General features: G+C 42.2%; 2 pseudogenes; both read right to left on the minus strand.

Moving 5' to 3' along the window:
• Positions 1-2,009: 2,009 nt before the first annotated feature.
• LOC135542523 (dehydrogenase/reductase SDR family member on chromosome X-like) lies at positions 2,010-22,180 on the minus strand (annotated as a pseudogene).
• LOC135541074 (E3 SUMO-protein ligase ZBED1-like) lies at positions 18,610-21,135 on the minus strand (annotated as a pseudogene).
• Positions 22,181-23,669: the final 1,489 nt, after the last annotated feature.

The following is a 23,669-nucleotide window of genomic DNA, read 5'->3' on the forward strand; positions in this document are numbered from 1 at the left end:
TTAAGGGCTTGTAAGTAAGCATTTCGCAGTAAGGTCCTGTCGTATTCGGCGCATGTGACAAATACAATTTGATTTTCATTTTCATTTCATTTTTGTCTCTTATATCTGCTTTTTATCCAGCATTAGACTCATAACACGTGTTGTATCATAACAAAAGCAGATGGAAGCTTGGAGGAGAGTCCTCTTCTCTTCAAACCTTCCACATTAGTATTCTAAAGAGCATGTAAGTATTGGCACTGTTGTTATTGAATAACTGTTGTCTTGGGGCATGTACAGAACTGAACCTTACACTGCTTAGGCATGCATACACACATACAGTACTTGAACACAAAACACACAAGACAAAACGTTGACGATATCCTGTATGAGAATTTCGACACGCACACCTACAATGGATTGTAGACACCTAGAAGAAGTTAGATAATGAAGATGTGCAGCCCCTATTAACCATCGCAATTAAAAAGATGTCATAGCAAGTGTTTGTAATTCCAGCAGCCATCGAACACGAGCACAAATTACAGGCAGCGCCCAAGTTAGAACTCTCCACACTAGAGACCTCTTATCATGAGAATCACTTACAGTAATTTAAAGATTCAGAATCTAAGACTGGAAATGGCGAGTCTGAAAATACGATCCACCAACCATTAACATGTTATTACTGTTTCAGAACACTTAAAGATAAGCATCATTTTGTCATCACAGTATGCCACAGAGACATCAAAAATCACGACAACATTTCACATCAGTCACAGTGAAGTGGAGATAGCAGGGCAGAACATCCCCTCTGGGCACAGTAAGTCAAACAAGGCAAAGGCATCTACTGTACTATGAGGAAGCTCGTTGTCAGTTTTTTCCCGGGATGACGACAACAACAAGGATTGGACACACGCATTAAATGAGGCAAGTGCAAATTAAGCGGGAATAAGGCTAACCAAGTTTGAGTCTCATGGTGGTCATTGTTAGCCCTTCACCAAAGAATATTTGATATGATATTTTCGATCACAGCTATGAGGCGGTACATCTACAGATATTTGGTCCAGTCCTTGATGGGAGTCAGGGGTGGACTAGGACCAGAAATGGCCTCTGGCATTATTCTAACACAACATCATTTTTTTCCCTTTTGGCCCCCATTATTAGCCAGATAATGAGCATTTTGTTTAAAAAAAAAGATTTACACAGGCCCACTAGGATAAAAATGGACCAGCCCATCTGGCATTTACCCAAAATGCCAGATGGCCAGTCCGCCCCTGATGGGAAACCAAGTACGAGAAAAAGAATGGACAGAGGGTCCAATTTTAGACAGAAAAAAAGATGGGTCTGTTTCGAAGAGATATTAGTAGCTCCGATGTTGTTCTTTGTGTTCTTCAATGTTTTGTTATCTGCGACTCCAGAAGAGGGAGCTACAGTACCAAAGCTTAATACATTTGGCAGCAGAACTTGTATTGCAATATAAAAAACATCAATTCCATCACTCAATGTGCAGTTCAGCATGTGTTTAATAGAGCTTGTCGCATGGTAGAATGGGTGTCTTCAGAACTGTTGTTGCGGAGGAGGAGCTATGTTAGAAGATATGAAATGCTGAAGAGTCGATTCCATTGCTGGTGTGTTACGCAGTACTATGAGGACAGAGGTCAAGAGAGGACAGTTACTGTAGAGGCAACAACCAAGGTTTGTGCTGTAGCTAGATGTTGCTAAGTAATCAGGAAGCCTAAGTCCACAGGCTGTCGCTGTATGTAGTGCTGGCTGGGGCTGACTTGGGCTGTATCCCCTCACTACTAAAATATGCACTTGTGCTCTCCTCCCCATGAATTTAAAGGCTAGAGGGAGTTGCTACCATATCTCCTATACCAGTGCTTTTAAATCCATGAAGGGAAGGGAACAAGTGCACACTTGGGGCCGAAGGGAAGGCTTGAGAATTGGGACACAGCTTGGTTGTTGTTGACGCTGGAGGGAGGTGTCATGCCACTGATCTTGGCATACTTCTAAGATCATGGTTCCTGGTGTCTCCTCTAGGACTCCCGAAGACCAACCAGCGCACAGCACTGTTTCCACAGCTCAGCCCTCACGTTGTGATCGTAAGTAATGTCAGCGGATTCAGTTCTCTCCCCGTTATAGAAGTAGCAGCCTCCGACCCCCTCCAGCTGCGAGGCAGTGGCAGCCAGGATAGATGTAGACGCTCCCTCGGCTGGGGTCTGGAGATGACACAGAAATAACACTTTAAAAAAGAATGGACAGGCAGGGACAGGCTAGTTCTTCAGAAACATAGTGGTCCTCTGTTCCATTTTCAAAATTGTAAACTGAAGCCCAGTTCTATCAATCATTCGAACCGGCAACATCAACGCTTTCATAAACAGGATGGTGTCCCCTGTTCCATTTTCAAAATGTAAAATACATTTCACAGCTGAATTGCTAAGCAGCTTCAGTTAGTTACACCTTGTCCCCAATTGCTAGAGAGGCGGCTGGGCGGACGAGATTAGAATTAGGCTATTTAGATATATGACAAACAGTTTCTACAGCAATCTAAGGCGTCCAGACATGTGTATATAAAATGAATATTCGCCTTGGACAGCACACATATACGTCTCACTTATAAAATAAATACTTGTAGAGAAAGGAAAAGTGACGAACATTGAACGAAACAATATTTCATGCAGGTCCATATTTCTTAGGGTGATCATCACTTGTAATTTGGACAAAGGCTTGAGCAACCATCTGTGGCCAGTCGGCATCACATAGCTGCCATCCAATACTGCAGTTAGTTGGCCAAACAAGTGCTGCAATACTAAATGCTGCAATACAAAATGCTGCAATACTTGGCAATCCAAACCTCAGTGGATATGAGACATTTTTCCAAACACACACAACCCGAACAATCAGACAGATAATGAAATACGATTCGGCGCTAGACCCCAGGTCCAAGATAAAAGCCTCCAATTATGACGGAGATAAATATCAATGTCTGACAATATCAACTCACTATCTTTGTGGAATATGAGTATTGAGGAAATGAAATCCAGATGTTTTGCAGGCTATCTTTATATTGTCACCCTTGAAATACTGTATTTTTTTTTTTAACTCTTAAAGCCCAACAAGCTTATTTTCCCAGCACATTTCTCTGTGTTAAAAAGGACAGTCATCTAAATCTATTCAGACAAAAAAAGCAAATTGTCTACATTGTCCCTATTATAATGCCATAATACAGAATGAATCTGTGAACATGCAATGTGATGTTTTAGTAGCAGATTCAAGGGTCATTTAAATAACTATGAAATAAATACAATTACCAGTACTGCCACATGCATTTTGCTTGCAGCTAATTTGTTGTTTGCCGCTAAATTTTATAAGCAGGTTGACGTTTATTGGGACGAGGCAGAACTGAGCAATTTCCGTAAGATGGGCATGTTGCAAAGCCAAAATTGGCTTTATTGTAAAAGTTCATGAAAACAAAAAGTACATTTTGTTCTTAATTTAAGGATAGGGTTAGGCATTAGGTTTTAAATGATTTGATGATTTTGTGCCAGCTAGTGACCACTCTGCAGAGCTGCCTTCAGAACAAGATTCATGAAGAAAAATGCTAAACTGCTAATGATAATGGGGATTATTGGCACAAGTTTCTCACAAATTGTGATGTAGTTTTCATGAATACACACACCCTCTCACCAGTGGAGGCTGCTGGGGGGGGGGGGGGCAGTTCATAATAATGGCTGGAACAGAGCGAATGGAATGGCATCAAACACATGGCATTAAAAGCACCTGTAAACAATGTTTGATGCATTTGATCCCATTCCACCTATTACGCTACTGTCATTACCACGAGCCCGTCCTCCGCAATTACGGTGCCACCAACCTCCTGTGCCTCTCACTCACCTGTGGTTCGGAATAAATTGACCACCCCATTTAACACACCATTTGATGCGACTATAATTCACATGCTTTTACTATCTCAGAACCCCAAGAATGCAATTATAATCCTTTTTAAAACACCGGGATTCTACGGCAATATGATCAACAGAAAAAGTCATTATGAAGCCTGAGCAGTAAAAGCCTGGACCATTCCACATGTGTTGCACCTTATTAGTATTCACATCAATCACCGCTGTTAAGCATTGATCAAGCGTAGAAGCTTCACCTATTACCATATCTATCTTCGGTGCATTTTTTTCCTCAAGTATGCCAAATTCCAAAATAATTGTAAAGGTCGTTTACCGTACCCTTAACAGTCTTACAGAACTGTCAAGCATCGTTTATGTTATCCTATAGGGAAGTATAAGACAGTTAGGTGAAATAATATGACACTGTTGTTAGTTTTGAGATGGAATGTGGCCCATATCTACAGTGTATTTGATGCATTTTTCCCCCTCAGGTGGCCTTTAGATATTCGAATGGTCATCTAGATTAAGATTCTACTTTACCCTAAACAGCATTTTGGCAACAGGTTTCTTGGCTGCCTGGGCTGGAATGCAGAGGTTGTTGTACAGGTCAGTGTCCACCATGCCTGGGTCTACTGCGTTGGATGTTACTGGGAACCCTCTTGCTGTTATCTTCTCCTGCAGATGGTGTGTGAAGAGAACTAGAGCCAGTTTACTCTGAGAGTAGGCACCATGCACACTGTAGCAGGACCTGGAGGGAGGGAGAGAGAGGGATGGGGAGAGAAATGGAGAAAGAGGGAGAGGACGAGAGACCGTTTATCTCGGGTTAAGCCATGCTTTATAATACGATAACTTGGCAGTTTAGTATGTCCAAATAACCTAAGCGAATTAACATACATAACGTACTTATTCTTGTTGTCTACAGCCTTGTTGTTCTCAATCCAATGCCCCCTACTAAGCTATCTGCATGACTAAACCCAATGTCTATTATACAGTGTCTGTACTGTACTGAATAGATGGACTTATTGTTAACACCATAAACACTGTTCAAAAGCAAAGCAACCTCTCTGTGCAAACGCACTGTGAAGGTCATAAGAGCATCGGACTGTGAAATATCCAATCTATAACGTGTGTTCCCCCCCCCCCGTTTCTTTTTCTTACAGCGTGAGATTGTTTCTAGATGGCACCGTTGCAGCTAGCCCTTGTAGCCGGCAGCATCATCCACTCATTTCTCCCAGATGTGACGAAGCCATCTGTCACATCTAAATTCGCAGGCGAGAAAGAGAGAGACACCGCTGTTCTGCCCTTGAGGCAAGGAGCCTCTCAAAACAGACTGTATAATAATGGTTTATCACACAACACTATCTGTCATCAAAACCTAATAATGTTGTCCTGGTAAGAACATTTTAGGAAATGTTAGTGTTTTTATTGAGGTAAAATATTTTACGAGTATCAAAAAAGGTTATGGGAAAAAAAGGTTATGGGAATCAAGAGGCTTTGTCGGCCAATGAGATTCATTGGATATAGCTTGTATCTTGAATTGAGAATGACATTCACCCGTAGCCAACAGATAAATACTACTACCACAGTGGTAATGGTTTTAAATGTGCTACTTGATTGTCCATCAACCATGACTAATACCAAAGAGATGACAATACCACGTCGGGATTTTGATTTCGAGAGATTGATTCAATTTCAGCAATCAATTGACACCTGAGAACAATGTTGGAAGCCATATACCAAATAATCTGGGTCTGTATTCATGAAGCGTCTCAGGGTAGGAGTGCTGGGATCATGAATACAGACGCAGGTCCTGGTCCCCTACCTGCCCTGTAGGTCTTCCATATTGAGTCTTCCAACGTAGTGTGTGGCGGAGGACATGGTGACGACGCGGGAGCAGGCGTCGTGTCTCCCAGACATCTTCAGTTTGTCCAGGAGGAGGTTTGTCAACAGGAAGTGTCCTAGATAGTTCAGACCAAAGTGCAGCTCGAAACCGTCCTCCGTTGTTCCCTCGGGAACCAGCATGACACCGGCTATGAAGGACAAGCAATATGACATTTCAATCAAAGTGCTTTACAGATACCCAGGCTAAAAGCCCAAAGAGCAATGCAATGCAGAGGCAGAAGCATAGCGGCTAGAAAAAATACCCTAGAAATATTCAATCGATATGTCGACAAGATATAACAGCTGTCTACATGGCATATATTCTTAATAAGTTATTATTAAAAACACTCCCTCTATAGACGCCACACCTCTAGGTGTGCTATAACACTTGCAGATGATGGTCAACAAGACCTGTCTGCAGATCAGTCTATCAGTCTATGGTCTCTCAAGCAGACACCGTTCCCCTAATGTAGACTGAAACGGCTCATTACTCGAACTTAAACACCATTGACTACATGGTAATGGAGATTACAACGATTCGTTTGTCAATAACACTATTCGACACGCAATTAGACGTCGAAAGTGAAAGAGATACAAGGTGGCATTAGGCCTTGCTTTGCTTACTAAAGCATAGGGCATAGACAGAGAGAACTCACGGCGTGACGACAACTCTACTGACGGGGGGAATTCAGGGAAATCAGAATGCTATAGGAGCCTACGTGCCAAACGGCACCCTATTCCGTATCTAGTGCAGAACTTTTGACCAGAGCCCTATGGGTCCTGGTCGAAAGTAGCATACTATACAGAGAACAGGGTACTGTTTGGGACACATCCGGGGTCTGTGTAGCGATGACCTTTCCCTATCATTACTCTCTCAATGGGGTGGCACTAACGTCTGCACTACGCCCTTCCTTCGGCCTCTACCATCCATTATCCATCAGCAGGGTGTGATAAGTGATGTTAGCTGCTGAGACTGGTGAATTATTAATTCAGCCCGTTTGTGAGCAGAGAGTGGCTGACTGCTACCACAGCATGGAGCCCCCCAAGCCAGTCAGTACCGGAGTCTCCAAAGACCTTCTCTCAATAAAAGCTATTTTGTTCAAACAAACTGCCACGGAGGACTACACAATAGGGCTTCACCTGAAATGGCGCCAAATTCCTATAGCAGAGCACTACCTCATAGTGCTCTGGTTAAAAGGGGTGCACGAAAAGGAATAGGGTGCCATTTCAGAGGCCTCCGAGGACCCGGAGACAGGAGGCTTGATTTTTCAGATGAAATAATTACGCTGTGATTCCCTTTAAAAGGTGAATGTTGTGGTATATTGAATAACGAGGTTGTTTGGCGTATAAGTACCATTGTTGACAAGGACGTGAAGTGGTAGAGCCCTGGCTTTAAACCTGTGGACAAACTGCCGTACCGACCTCAGGGAACACAGGCGCAGGAACAGAAACACCACTGTGTACAGAACACAAAACATACAAACAACATTAACACTCTTCTATGCCTAAATACAGTTGAAGTCGGAAGTTTACATACACTTAGGTTCGAGTCATTAAAACTTGTTTTTCATCCACTCCACAAATTTCTTGTGAACAAACTATAGTTTTGGCAAGTCGGTTAGGACATCTACATTGTGCAAGTAATTTTTCCAACAATTGTTTACAGACAGATTATTTGACTTATTGTATCACAATTCCAGTGGGTCAGAAGTCTACATACTAAGTTGACTGTGCCTTTAAACAGCTTGGAAAATTCCAGACAATGATGTCATGGCTTTAGAAGGCTAATTGACACCATTTGAGTCAATTGAAGGTGTACTTGTGGATGTATTTCAAGGCCTACCTTCAAACGTAGTGCCTCTTTGCTTGACATCATGGGAAAATCAAAACAAATCAGCCAATCTCCACAAGTCTGGTACATCTTTTGTTGCAATTTCCAAACGCCTGAAGTTACCACGTTCATCTGTACAAACAATAAAATGCAAGTATAAACACCATGGGACCACACAGCCGTTATACCGCTCAGGAAGGAGACGCATTGTCTCCTAGAGATGAACGTACTTTGGTGTGAAAAGTGCAAATCAATCCCAGAACAACAGCAAAGGACCTTGTGATGATGCTGGAGGAAACAGGTACAAAAGTATCTATATCCACAGTAAAACGAGTCCTATATCGACATAACCTGAAAGGCCGCTCTGCTCCAAAACCGCCATAAAAAAGCCAGACTACAGTTTTCAACTACACATGGGGAGAAAGATTGTACTTTTTGGATAAATGTCCTCTGGTCTGATGAAACAAAAATATAACTGTTTGGCCATAATGACCATTGTTATGTTTGGAGGAAAAAGGGGGAATCTTGCAAGCAAAAGAACACCATCCCAACCGTGAAGCACAGGAGTGGCAGCATCATGTTGTGGGGGTGCTTTGCTGTAGGAGGGACTGGTGCACTTCACAAAATAGATGGCATCATGAAGAAGGAAATGTATATGGATATATTGAACCAACATCTGAAGACATCAAGCATACGTTGAAAGTTGTGGCAAAATGGCTTAAGGACAACAAAGTCAAGCTATTGGAGTGGCCATCACAAAGCCCTGACCTCAATCCCATAGAAAATGTGTGGGCATAACTGAAAAAGCATGTGCGAGCAGGGAGGATTACAAACCTGACTCAGTTACACCAGCTCTGACAGCAGGAATGGGCAAAAATTCACCCAATTTATTGTGGGAAGCTTGTGGAAAGCTACCCAAAACGTTTGACCCAAGTTAAACAATTTATAGGCAATGCTACCAAATACCTATTAAGTGTATGTAAACTTCTGACCCACTGGGAATGTGATGGAAGAAATAAAAGCTGAAATAAATCATTCTCTCTACTATTATTCTGACATTTCACATTCTTAAATAAAGTGGTGATCCTAACTACCCTAAGACAGAGAATTTTTACAAGGATTAAATGTCAGGAATTGTGAAAAACTGAGTTTAAATGTATTTGGCTAAGGTGTATGTAAACTTCCGACTTCAACTGTATACAGGCATCAACAAATTACAAACAAACATTACAATTTTCCTATGCTTATAATACATTTTTTTATTAATTTTTTTGATTTCACCTTTATTTAACCAGGTAGGCCAGTTGAGAACAAGTCTTCATTTACAACTGCGACCTGGCCAAGAAAAAGCAAAGCATTGCGACAAAAAACAACAACACAGAGCTACACATGGAATAAACAAGAGAACAGTCAATAACAATAGAAAAAGCTATATACAGTGTGTGCAAATGGAGTAAGGAGGTAAGGCAAAAAATAGGCCATAGTAGTGAAGTAATTACTATTTAGCAAATTAACACTGGAGTGATAGATGTGCAGATGATGATGTGCCAGTAGAAATACTGGTGTGCAAAAGAGCAAAAAAAGTAAATAAAAACAATGTGGGGATGAGGTAGGTAGTTGAATGGGCTATTTACAGATGGGCTGTGTACAGCTGCAGCGATCGGTGAGCTGCTCAGATAGCTGATGCTTAAAGTTAGTGAGGGAGATACAACCCTAACCCTTTTTTCTCCCTTTTTAAAAAAACCTTTATTTAACTAGGTTAAGTTTTCCAATGACGGCCGAGGAACAGTGGGTTAACTGCCTTGTTCAGGGGCAGAATGGCAGATTTTTACCTTGTCAGCTCGGGGATTCAATCTTGGAACCTTTCGATAACTAGTCCAACGCTCTAACCACTATAGGCTACCTTCCGCCCCAACCCTAACCCTAACATAGACGTCTGCTTAGCTACAGTAGTACTAACACTGGTCAGGACAAGACGTCCTCCTTAAATTTAGCTTTACATCAACCATTGACATACCAGTCCATAAATGGCAAGACAAATTATTGCAAAGGCTTTCAAGGAGTAGAAACTTCCAAGTAAATGTTATATGCATAAAGTCCTCTCTCCTCATACACATAAAGCACCCTCCTTGCATGTAACATCTCAGGAATCCTAATTATGCAAATCCTAATCTTATACTTCCTTTCCCCCTGAAGGATAAACAGCTGTATGATAAGCCATGGTCTCATTCAGTAGTACACAATAAACCGTGAGACTAAAACTGAACAACGAGGTAGATTACATTATGGCAATACACTCAGTGACCTGGCATGAATTAAACATGATCTCATCAGCAGTGTAATAAAAGAGCACAAAGCACATGTAGATGTAGATCCAATATGCCCTGGTATGGAAACTATAACCGACGAAATGTTACAAGAAAAGGTGGAGAGTTAATTGTGTACGCAGGAATCATTCTGATGGGCCAAATGACAGCGCGTTTATTTCCATCACCCACAGGAAGAGACAGAGTGGACAGAGTGCTTCACTGAACTTTACTCATCTGCATAACAGTGCAAGGCAAATAGATACCGTTTGTATCTTGATAACTGCTCCAACGTTAAAAAAAAAGAAGAAAAAAGGGCCACATTAAATCCTAATTAAATGAAGTCAAAGCATTTTAAAAGTCAACGCTATAATGTGACAGGAACAAGAATGTCATGACTGAAGCTCGCTCCATGGCTAGGAATTCAGGGTTTTACACAATAGTATCGAGTAAGGACATTAGCCCCACACACACACGCACACACACACGCACACGAATCAGAATGTCATATCTCTGAACCACTTGGTACAGCTTGTGGCGTCCCCGAACCAAGTGCTCAAGCACATAATTAAACAAATTACTGTCCAATAATTACTCTGCATTACACTAATCACGGGACTCTTCCCCACTGAGTGTAAAGAGTGAACAGTGTTTCAAGCATTGTTGAGCTGACGTATAAATGGCTCCATAAAATAAGAGTAGAGAAAGCTAGAGAAATCCACGATAAAAGTAGATGTTCTGTTGGGAATGAGTACTACAGATTAAAAGATATTCAGCAACTCTTGGTAGGAAAATGGAAGTTTGCTTCAAAAATCAACCTTTTATTGTTAAAATCTTTCTGTAAATGGCTTCATAAGGGTACTAGGAAAGACCCATAGGAGATGTGTGTGTGTGTGTGTACTAACGACCCATAACTGTACTGAACAAATTTGTGCAAAGCGAGGGGTCAGAGAGGTCAATTGACAGCCATGTAGCTGTAGAGAGGAAAGGACAGAGGACATCTCTCTGTAATAATCAGTGTGTCACAGTGAGTCAACAAAGGCCTTGCTAGCTAACGATGTCATATCTTAAGTGGGAGATAACAGAGCATTCGCCCGGCTAATGGCTTGTAAAAGGTCATCCCAAGAGACTGTGATTTACAAAGAGTAGAAATTGTCCCTTGTATGACTAACTATATGGTGGTTATATGCTTTAGAAATCATTGCAGTGGAACTCATCTAACACCGTACAGATATCCAAAACGAACGCATAATTATTCCCTTTCTCCTCCTTCCTTTCTTCTACTTCAACACTTAAACTCTCGTAAATATCAAGCTCTTAGGATTTTACTGTGCATTTATCCTCCAAAAAAATGAACATAGCCATAACAAATGTAATATCTCCACTGAGAATGTGTGATCCCCAATAAGCTATCTCTATTCTAAATCACAGTCCAATATTGACCAATATTTGCATAGATTACAATAATTAATTGGATAAAATACCCATGCTGTAGTAAATATTGTTCCAGTTCATCTCTGGTGCCAGAGCTTTGTCATGGTGCCAGATCTGTCATGAAGGAATGAAGGGTATCCTCCAGACTAGTCACAGTGCCAAATAGCCAGCTGGAGGGCACAGACGAGAAGGCGTCGTGCCATCTGGAAAATCAACAAAGATGTCTCATCCAAAGACGTGTTGAAATACTGAATTACATTCTCTCTCTGACCAGTTCTGACCAGCTGCTGTCCAATAACAGGAAAGGCAACAGGCTGGCTGCTAGTTTGACCATCCAGCGGCAACTCGGAGCTCAATTTCTAGGAGCTTATAGGATAGATTGATGCTGCTCAGAAAAAGGAGAAGGCAGATTGGATGGCAAATCAGCAGGATGTCCCATTGGCATGAGATTCATCTCTCACTCGTTAAAGGAGATGGATGCAGCCACTGGTGTCGCAAACTAAAACGCTGGGCTGTCTATGACACTTAAAAAAAATAATGTCACCAACTTTCATTGCCGAGAAATGGCAATGATCATAAAATACCAGCAGATGCTGTATGTTTCCAGATGACCGTAAATAACAGGTTGACTGTACAGCAGTACAGCGGTTGCGGTCCCACAGTATCACAGCAAAACGTGTTGAATGGACAAAGGCTCAGACACGGCGACGGCAAACAGCTAAAAGCCACGGTGTCTGTCCAATCGTTTGGCCACGTCGCGGTGTGTTATAGCATTCACCTGCTGGGGTTTCAACGAGATCTGGCTGTTTTTGCTGGTTTGTAGAATCATCGGTAGAATTGACTGTTGACATTCTGGTCAATGGCACGCGGCCGTCCATAGCTCTGAGCCCGGCTTCCCAAAAACCATTTTGAGGATAAACTCATCGTTAGAACTTTGTCGGATCACCTTTAAATCTCGGCACTGTTTTACAAAACCGTGGGCACTACAGTTGCCCTTGAGAAACGCTTTGTATGTAATGGCTGTCTCAGACCATTCGTAGAACAGACAAGTGCATCGTTTTTTGACCGTCCGCGTCACTTCATACACAGATGATCTCAGCTAACACAAAATCAACTTGTTTATCTGTCTTTCTTTCAGATAACTTCAGGACGAATACAAATACAAAGTCGCCAATGTCTTTGCAATTGTTACAAACAAGCAAAGGATATTATGATGCTTCAAATGAAAACCGAGATAACTGTATTACAATATCCATACAGTAGGCTATATATAGGCATGTATTTAAATGATATTGAACTCAATGTAATGTTCATTCAATTTAGTTTTATTTAGCTATTTGTAGGCTACGCTACTGTCTGTAATGTTTGCCTCAATATATTTACTAATGTGTAGCCTAACATGTGCCCAATGATGTGCCAAATCTTCATTTAGTGTTTTGTTAAACTAGGCAAGTCAGTTAAGAACAAATTCTTATTTACAATGACGGCCTACCAAAAGGCCTCCTGCGGGGACGGGGCCCTGGGTTTAAAAGTACAAATAAATTAGATAAAAACAAAACACACATCCCGACAACACAACACTATATAAAGAGAGACCTAACACAACAACATAGCATGGCAGCAACACATGACACAACAACATGGTAGCAACACAACTTAGCAGCAGCACAACATGGTAGCAACACAAAACAGGGTACAAACATTATTGAGCACAGACAACAGCACAGAGGGCAAGAAGGTAGAGACAACCATAAATCACGCAAAGCAGTCACAACTGTCAGTAAGAGTGTCCATGATTGAGTCTTTGAATGAAAAGATTGAGATAAAACTGTCCAGTTGAAGTGTTTGTTGCAACTCGTTCCAGTCGCTAGCTGCATCGAACTGAAAATATGAGCGACCCAGGGATGTGTGTGCTTTGGGGACCTTTAACAGAATGTGACGGGCAGAAAGGGTGTTGTATGTGGAGGATGAGGGCTGCAGTAGATAACTCAGATAGGGGGGAGTGGAGCCTAAGAATGTTTTATAAATAAGCATCAACCAGTGGGTCTTGCGACGGGTACAGAGATTACCAGTTTACAGAGGAGTATAGAATGCAGTGATGTATCCTATAAGGAGCATTGGTGGTAAATCTGATGGATGATGAGAGAGCTTCCTACTGCCTGAGCTATGTTGTTGATGTAAATTGAGAAGAGCATGGGGCCTCGGATCGAGCCTTGGGGTACACCCTTGGTGACAGGCAGTGGCTGAGACAGCAGATGTTCTGACTTTATACACTGCACTCTTTGAGAGAGGTAGTTAGCAAACCATGCCAAAGACCCCTTAGAGACATAAATACTCCTTAGCACACAATAATGGAATAGTCAACCATATCAAAAGCTTTGGCCAAGTCAAAGAAAATAGCGGCACAACATTGCTTAGAATCAAGGGCAATGGTGACATCATTGAGGACCTTTAAGGCTGCAGTGAAAACAGATTGCAAACCAGAGAGCAAACGAAGACATCAAGAAAGCCAGTGAGATGATTATTGACAAGTTTTTCCAGCACTTTTGATAAACAGGGCAACATAGAAATAGCCCTATAACAGTTAGGATCAGCTTGATCTCCCCCTTTAAATAAAGGACGGACCGTGGCTGCCTTCCAAGCAATGGGAACCTCCCCAGAGAGGAGAGACAGGTTAAAAAGTTTGGAGATAGGCTTGGTGATGATAGGGTCAGCAACCTTAAAGAAGAAAGGGTCTAAACCATCTGACCCAGATGTTTTTTTTTGGTTTAAGTTTAAGGAGCTCCTTTAGCACCTCAGACTCAGTGACCGTCTGCAGGGAAAACTTTGTAGCGGGGCAGGGGAAAAAGAGGGAGGAGCATCGGGGCTAGTCGCATTAGAGGGGGTGGAAGTTGAGGAAATGTTGTAACGGTTCTCTTCTTCCTCTTCCTCTGAAGAAGAGGTGTAGCAGGGATCGGACCAAGACGCAGCATAGTTATAATTCATGGTTCTTTTAATAACGAAACTATACATGAAATAGACTACAAAACAAGAAACATGGAAAACCCGAAACAGTCCAATGTGGTACAAACACTGACACAGGAGACAACCACCCACAAAACCCAACGCAAAACAGGCTACCTAAATATGGTTCCCAATCAGAGACAATGACTAACACCTGCCTCTGATTGAGAACCATTGCAGGCCAAACATAGAAATAGACAAACCAGACACACAACATAGAATGCCCACCCAGCTCACGTCCTGACCAACACTAAAACAAGGAAAACACACAAGAACGATGGTCAGAATGTGACAGACGGTCAAGGATGCATGGTTGAGTCAAAAAGAAATCCTGACTTAATGAAGTGGTGATTTAAAGAGCTTGGTTATGTGCTTCTTGTCAGTAAGCACATCATCAACTTTAAGGGACACGGGCAGCTGTGAGGAGTGTTTATTCTCCAGGTCTTTTCCAGAACCGTTTTCCAGAACTTCTTGGGGTTAGACCCACAGAGAGAGAAGTGCTTTTTAAAGTAACTAACTTTGGCCTTCCGGATAGCCTGAGTGCACTTATTTCTCATTTGCCTGAACGAGAGTCAGTCAGCCTGAGTATGCGTGTGCCGAGCCTTTCACCAAATGCAATTCTTGAGGTGGAGTAACTCTGCATAGATCACATAGGGTAAGCATTAGAATATGCCGGCTAAATATTTGTTGCTATAGGTCAGAGTTCAAATACATTTTTTATTGAGTGGATGGCCGTAGGCCAGAACATAATTACAAATAATTTGAAGGCTACAAATTGACCGCAAGAAGCCCAAACAGATATATTTGACTAAACATAATCATTTCAAACCTTGCTTACATTTGTAAACCATCATGTGTCTCTCTATTATGAGTGGGAATACTTGGGAACAGATTTTCTTAATTAAAATCCCCTGGAGCTGATACATTACATCTCTATGGGAAACCGGGCCCTGGTTGATTTCCCCTCTTATGTAGACGTCTCTGAAGCGGTCAGTCTTGAATAGGGAACAAGGTTAAACTGTGGAGGGGGCTGAATAAATGAGGCTTAATAGGACCTGAAGCTACTGTCTCTAAACATTGTCTTGCCTGGCTGGTGATTTAGCAAACACATTCTGACAACACACAAATCTGTTCTATTGTCTCCGTATGCTGCTGATGAAGCAAGGTTAGACATTCTGGCCATACAAAGGTCAGAGGAGAATTCCTGGTGACATGCCACACCAACATTTCCTCAACCATCCAATCTAGGACAGCAAACAAACACAGTGGTATGGAGTGATTATGTGTTGGGTGACGAGGACAAACTCCCGACATATAGAGCTAATACCAAACGTGCTCAGATATAGGAGAGGGCATGAAATACACATACAAAAATTAGCTCGGAAATGCATCTATATGGCAGACATTGTTATTGGCTCTCAGGCCGACTAGAACACACTATATAAGACAACAAGATATCCCTGTTCATGTAGGAACTCTTACCGTTTTGCCTCCCACATAACTTGTTAAGAGGTTTGCTAATCACTGCTTGCCTGACAGTACATGCCAGGGCTGGGCGGAGAGGGGGAGACGAGGGGGATTCCAGGCACCAAGGGTACATTTCTTGTTTTTAATACAAACAAGCCCATTTCTCATTTCCACGTCTGTCATTATTATTCTGTGGCGCAGGGCGGCAGGGTAGCCTAGTGGTTAGAGCGTTGGACTAGTAACCGGAAGGTTGTGAGTTCAAACCCCCGAGCTGACAAAGTACAAATCTGTCGTTCTGCCCCTGAACAGGCAGTTAACCCACTGTTCCCAGGCCGTCATTGAAAATAAGAATGTGTTCTTAACTGACCTGCCTGGTTAAATAAAGGTAAAATAAAAACAAAGGGCGTACATGACAATTGTGTTACCCTGGCTGACTGGAGCTGTGCTATGATCATTGTCATCTTAGCACCAGTGAGGAAGGGAGAAGAGAAGCTGTCTGCTTGGGATCAAAAGATGCTGTCTTCCCTGCTCCTTTCCAAACAGCCTCTCTTTAAATCACATCTGCATGACCATGAAACTGAGACTGGTTGGCAGCAGTTCGCTTTCCTCCTCGTACTCATCAAACACAAGCACAGACAAACAAACATCTCCCTCGCCTTTCCCCTGCTCCCATTCGCGTGACACGGCTTTGCTTTTATCAAAATAAATGGAAAAGGTACATTTAAGGGAATATTTAGAGAAAACCTGCAGCCTTTAGGTAATTGTCTTTGGAATGGACTCTGGCGTCCAAACCTCCTCTGACAAGGTGCAGGTGGACAGACATCCTCCCTCGGTTACAAAGCAGGAGAGTAGTTTACTCTTACCAACGTGCACCCACATTTTTACCCCGGGAAACACAGGGCACTCATGTACATAGGCCTATGTCTGAATAGCTTTACTGCCTGTGTATAGGAGTGGACCTATTTGAGAGGTAGCCTATTTATTCTGTAATGGCTGTGTGGAAACGATAGAGACAGAGGGAGAGAGATAGAGCGGGAGAGAGAGGCTATAAGGGAAATTGTTATGAGGAAATTACCTTTCCCCTCGCTGCCCTCTTCGTGGATCTTCTTCACAGCTCGCAGGCCTTCCTCTTCAGAGTTCCCAGCTGGAGGAGAGAGGAATGATGAGGGGGGAAAAAGAGGATGGAGGGAGGGATGAATGAATGGGGGTACTCTGGAGCAGCAGGTATCCTCCCCTCATCATAGAGACCAGGGAGAGCCAAGTGAAAGACTAAACCTACACTTCTGATTTGGGTTTCATTGATTAATTGAAGCAGTGACACTTACATTAATAATGATTTCCTTGCAATACCCCATTACATTTGATTGGAGAGTCAGATTTGATTAGGTTAGGAAATAACTGCCTTAGGCAGGGATGTGTTAGCAATGTTTCGAAGATTCCCTTATGGACTGTAGTGAAAATCAGTGCAACAGCATAGCATTACTCAAGCTACAATTGAACAAAACATGAACCTAAGGATATTTAGCACACAGGCTTCAACTATGTTGGATTGAGCCTTTTAGAATGATTTGGGAGATTACTGAGTCATGACCAAAGGGTGTGTGTACAATACCTATAACCACATGCATGCCAAGACTGGCCAGGTGTCTTGCAGTCTCATAACCCATTCCTCGGGCACCCCCCGTCACTATGGCAACCCTTCCATTTTGTGTGGGCAAAACTGTGTGAGGAAGAGAAAGAAAACTAAGGTCCATATGTTGCCATTGCCTTGCAATACAATGGAACATCTATGGGTTGATACAAACAGGCATATTTATCCCATCCAGTCCAACCTATCACTGAGAACAACTCAATTACGAGCAATCAAAGCTTAAATTCCGCTAACTGAGTTCATTTTGTTTTGCCCATTCTAAAACACACAGTACTTCCATTTTGGGGCAATTTGTGTTGGAACAGAGATTACATTGGGTTAAAATCTGCAGTTATTGAAGTGTACAGTGTGGGGTCGGACTGAAGTTGAGTGAGTCACAGGTAAATATGTCCGTAACGACCTCTAGTCCTGAAACACGCAGGGAGGTAGAACCCTTCAATATTGATGCCAAATAGATCCATTTTGCTTGACAACAACAGTTCCTGCCCCTGAAGATAAAACGACCTTGCGCAACAAGCACACAAAGCACAGCATGCAGCGGCCAGACAGTTTAGCATGACTAAAATTAGAGCCGCAGTGCATATCTATGCACTGAGGGTAATCAGGATGGTTGAGATTTCAACTCTATTACATTTCTCCCCATCAGATTTGCATCACATTTTCGAGTGGCGGCTGGTGGGTGGCTAAATGGGCAGTTCATTGCTGATTTCCATTCCCGAAACAACTGTAACACAGAGGAGAAGCCTATAAATACAATTTGTTACCTTAGTAGTCCCATCGGGACTCATCTGAGGAAATTGTATTGGACACATTGAACACAAAATGAACACGAGCAAGCAGAGATTCAAATGACATAGGTTATACTTTATGTTCTTCTGAGAGTTCAGTACAGATAACAAAGCTTGGCACGTCAAAAGCTTATCTCAAACGTACTGTAAAGACATCTTAAACAGTCTAAGGACTTCAAAGAGCAAAGCAAACAAGGACTCAGAAATGACTTGAATATTTGGGGCATTAAAAGACATTTAGCCCTACATCAAATAAAATTGCAGCATGATCAGAAATGGAAAATTCACCAGATGTTACACTCACATCAATCCTTTTTACTCGTAGACAACATAAGAATATATGCTGAGGAAATTTAGTTAAGTATTTCCTTTAGGATTAGGGTATTGTAACTGTTTGGTAGTGGGCAGCGGCCTGCCCAGTTATTCCATGGTCTGACCCAGAGTCCGGCTCCAGTCTCAAGCCCCATTCCCCTGAGTCATCCTCAATAGGTTCAGACTCATGGCATCGCCGTGAGTTTTCATAGAGAAACACCTGTTGGTCTACATGTGCCAGGGTGAGGTAGTTCCTCTTACCACAGAAGAAAGTCCCTGAGGATCTGAATAGTCTGTGGGAGGGGACACTGGTGGCGGGGACACACCAGTACTTCTGGAGCACCTTGGGGAGAGTAGGGAATAAGCCCATATGGTCCGACCACCAATGGAGAGGGCCTTCGTTGAGACCCAGGAGCTTCTGGGATTTGAAGTTGCTCAGCTCTTCCACGACCTGAGCGTGTAGCTCCTCTTGGTTCTCGTCATTGCCTGACTGGCAAAATATCACAGCCAAAGGGTGACTTAAATGTGACTTAAATGTAAATGTAAATGTATGCATTGCTAAATGAAGGAAACAGTTTGTCAAGAGTCATTGGGTGGCTCATCAGAAAGAAGAGCCAATTCAACTGTGACCACATTCTCATTCCTCTGTTTCTCAAGAATGGCTTTGGCCTCCTCAATGACTTTACTCTCCACTTGGGAGCGGTCATTGGGGGACAGGAAAGGAAGACTCTTGTAACGGGGATCCAGGAAAGTGGCGACGTTGAGAAATGTTGCAATCCCAGACGTCTGCGGGTAGGTGCTGGACAACACCTTGGAGATGACCTCTTTGGCATGCCAACCTCTTTTGTGTCCCCTTCTTTGGCCTTGAGGGTTGTGTTCAGCAGCATGTGAAGAACTGTCCTCACCATACTAAATGGTAGGATATCTACAGTCTGTTATCATGTCAGCTACCAATTTGAAAGGTTGCAGAACTCCAATCAATCCCTCAACCATGTTCCATTCACTGTCCTTGAAATTCAGCTGATGGTTGTCACTGTCCTCCATGAGTACCACACTGATAATGGCCTGCAGCTCTTTCAGGCGCTGGAGCATAGTCAGCGTGGACACCCAGGATCGGACCCTGTCTCTGATGAGGACACACTGGGCTAGGCCTTGCTGCCTCTGCTTCTCACACAGCAGATACATAGCCATCATGGACTGCTGGAAATAATCAAAAATGTTTGCGGCAACGTTCCAGAAATCTGTTAACAGCTGAAAGGCCTCGTCCATCCCTCAATTTTTAGTGTTGTAAAGGCAAGGCATCTGCACGGATAGATCCAGAAGAGAGCAAGCTTTCACAATGTCCAATGAACCGTTAATGGTGGCACCGTTGACTTTGTGAGTTATCCCCCATTCAACAAAGGCTTCGTACAATGCTCCGGTAATATTCTCAGCTGTATTGTCCTCTGGAACTTCAAAAGTTTTCAGGCACCTGGAACTCATGGAGAAACCGGAACCTAGTCCGTTTTCGTTCAAAGAGTGCATGGACAGGGAGATGTAGGTCCTGTTCTGGGTTTGGCTTTGCCAAAGGTCAGTTGAGACACCGCAGTTCACCTCACCCAGCACTGCACCTCGGATCTGATTGTACCTCTGTGGTAGGGCCTTCATTGCCACGTCGATTCTGCTAGGGGGCAAGTACCTTGGATCTGCAGTCCTTAAAAGGGCCTGAATCTGGATTCTTCCACCACAGACACGGGGTACATCCCTTCACAGACAAAGCTGAAGAACGCAGATGTCAGATCATTATGCCGTCGGTTCATATTTTAGAATGCTGGGCTCTGCTTCAGGATGGCTCCCTGCTGTATAGGTTCAGTCTTTATCTTGGAGTAGGCCGTTGCGACTGCCTCACGCATCTGCTCTGTGTTGCTCCTCACAAATTCACAGAACTCAAATGGGTGGTTCTTCTCCAGGTGGTAAGAGAGATTGGAGGTGTTGCTGGAATATGCTCTTTTACATTTTATAATTCAAGGAAAACCCTACAGGCCAAGCCCACTGCGCCACCCGGGAGGTCCAGAATATGCTCTTTTGAGTCATACATATGTGACAGAAGATCCTCCTCCAGTGTAGTATACACCCGTCTGCATCGGTGTAACAGCCGAAATAACTCCATACTTTACTTTTTGCCTTTGGATGTGCGACAAAGTGAGGAAACACCTTTGGCCTCCATTTTGTTCCTTTGAGAAATATCCTTTTAGGTGCCTTCACTAATTACTGAGTACCTAACAAAGGCAGTGAGATAAAGGTAGCGTGAGATAACAAAGGAAAACGTCAGACAGGGGCTTTTAACGCAGTAATTAATAGGCTATAACTACATTTTTTCTTATTTGTAATTCAACCTATTCTCTGAATAAATTATTCTAAGAGCCAGTACAGAATTGAACTTGCCTCTCCCATGCTGTGGAGGACATTGTGTATAAATCTAGGGGACACAATGCAATCTGCTTTGAGTATTGACAATTTTGTTTATCCAATCATCTCTCTAATTACTAGCCGGTCTTATCTTGATTGGGATACAAAAAATTGCCTGACTCTGTCTCTCACCATAAAGCATAGGGCCCAATTACACAAGCATATTTTGCCAAGGCTAAAACTAACTTCAGTACAGCTTAGGCTCTAAATGACATCACTGAATTCTTAGCATGCTTTGATATGATGGGGGGTCAAGGCTAATTGGTATTTTCTATAACGAGACAGAATACAACATTGCTATTGTGTCAGTGCATAGGCTAGACCACAGTTTCACATGAGGATTTCAACATTCAGCCATTAGGTGAATATGGGGAAATATGGGATAAAGGTCATTGATTTCCCCTATCCACCCAAATGCACTATAGTTCACACAAGGCAATGAAGATATGTAGTGAGATGACCATGACATGTGATTCACCTTACAAGGAATGGTATTATGGCATACTATGAATTCTGAAAATGTGCATAGGAATATATATTTTGTAAACATTCCCATTGCAGCTTTTTGTAGAATCAGTGAGCATACAAACAGTATACTCAAATTGAGGGTTAAAGTACCCTAGGTCTGGGGTTGTGTACATTTGTGACAATAGAATGTTGATATTAATTCATATTTTGTGCTTGAAAATACTGGTTATGGAAAGCAGATCATGTCCTAACAACAAAGGATATAGGTACAGTAGTAGTGGACTATCACATAACACTTGCAGCATGATTTAAGACAGATCGTTATATTAATTCCTCGACAATTTGTTTAACAGTGGTTGCATTTGACATTAATTCGTTAGCTAGTCAGTCAATTTGGCCATTGTTGTTGAAAGCCTTCATTAGCTAGCTATGTAGTTACCGTTAACAGGCAGCTCTAGCCAGCAGCTAACGTTAAAGGCTAGGAGAAGTGATCACCACTCCTGCTGCATTCAATATCTGTAATGAATACGGGGATGAACATCAGTCTAATCTGGTAACGTAAAAGGCTTGTTGAACAGTTGATACAGAATAACTTTAACTCCCACTAAATACAACCTCAAAATTGGTAAAATGAAAGACAGTAGCCACATCTCTGTGCCAGGTCTCTCCGTGTGTTTCAGTCCTTGGATTCCGTGCTACTCTGCACACTTGTGCCTCGCTAAATTCCTCCTGCCCTGTGAGTGCGCCGAAGCGCGCTCCGCCCCTTGACATTCGTTTTGGCGCCTCAAATCTGCATCACGAATAGGGCACGCAACTGGCAGGAGGCGTAGAGATGTGAGGGGAGAGTAGAAAAAAAAGGCCTACTCTTATCCTCATGAATCTCATCTCACCTCACCGTCTGTACAGTGCGTCAAATATAATATTATCCGTTGTTTTTTTTAGACTTCTTAATTCACAAATCCAGTTATAACATTTTAGCCAGATACATTTTTATATATAATTTCAAATTAAGCATTGGCTTTGATTGTAAGGCTTTGACGAGTCGAAAATAGTTGAGGTTCACTTCTGTTATAGGGGAGAGTGGGATAAGTTGAGCCAAAAGGGGTAAGTTGAGCCACTTGTTTCTAGGGAAACCATACACAACGTTTATAATTTGACCAAATATTAAGGAAGAGGTCATCATTTCATAGAGTTTGCAAAGGAAGAAACCTCAAGAAACCCCAAAATATTTTCTCCAAGTCAAATTAATGTATTGTGTTAGAGGTTTCATGATGCTTGTACTGTATCTAAACCCAATTAGATCATTTTAAAATATTGTTCTATACATCGGTTGAGTTCTCTATAAGCTTCAATATGAGGTCCTAAACCTAGCATGAAAGTGCATCCTTGAAGCTGTGTGGGCTAATATGTTCAAATTGAGCCAATGTTTGAGCCAATGGCAAGTTGAGCAAATTGAAGTGTTTTCTTCCCACACGTAATGCAAGGCATTATCGGTGGGATGTAAGGTAATAACAGGGCCTGGCCTAGGTTAAAAGTGTTTTAAAAAGTACAAAGTGTTTGTTAGGTATTAAAAGCCTGTGTTTAAAAAAATGATTTAAATGCTTAAACGTTTAAAAAGTGATTGTGTTGAATTGTTTTGGGGAAATAAAGATAGACATGGTTTTAAAAATGTAGTGGTAATATTTAATTCAGTAAAGAAATTTGTAGGCGGATTAATTTATCCTGTCCCTTCAATTTACCCCTGGGGTAAGTTGTGCCAAGAGACCACTTTCTTTGTACAAGCTATGTTTTCAAAATTGTTGTGTTTACATGAATTCTGATTATTTCCAGTGATACAAACATTCTGAAATATATGTAGATATCTTTGTTAGAAAGAATACTATATTTCCCTTGGCAGTGTGATGCTGAGAAAAAAAAGTGCTCAACTTACTATCATCTAAGGAAGGATGAATGTACATAATATTGCCTAAGGCCCAAGGGGTTGTGGCAACTCCAAGATTTAGGCTTTTGCTTAGTGCAACAAAGTCTTGAGTGAAGTAAATGACCAGGACTGATAGACCCTGTCGGTGCTTGCATTGGTGCCGGGATCACACAGGAGTCTATCAGTTTATCCCAGCTTTCCCAAACTAAGGGTCGCGACCTCATGTGAGGTTGCCTTATTTGAAAATGGGGTCGCGAGAGAAACTCTGAAATAAATGTTTTAAACAT

The sequence above is a fragment of the Oncorhynchus masou genome, chromosome 6 (genome assembly GCF_036934945.1).
Source record: "Oncorhynchus masou masou isolate Uvic2021 chromosome 6, UVic_Omas_1.1, whole genome shotgun sequence".
In the NCBI taxonomy this organism is placed as follows: Eukaryota; Metazoa; Chordata; class Actinopteri; order Salmoniformes; family Salmonidae; genus Oncorhynchus; species Oncorhynchus masou.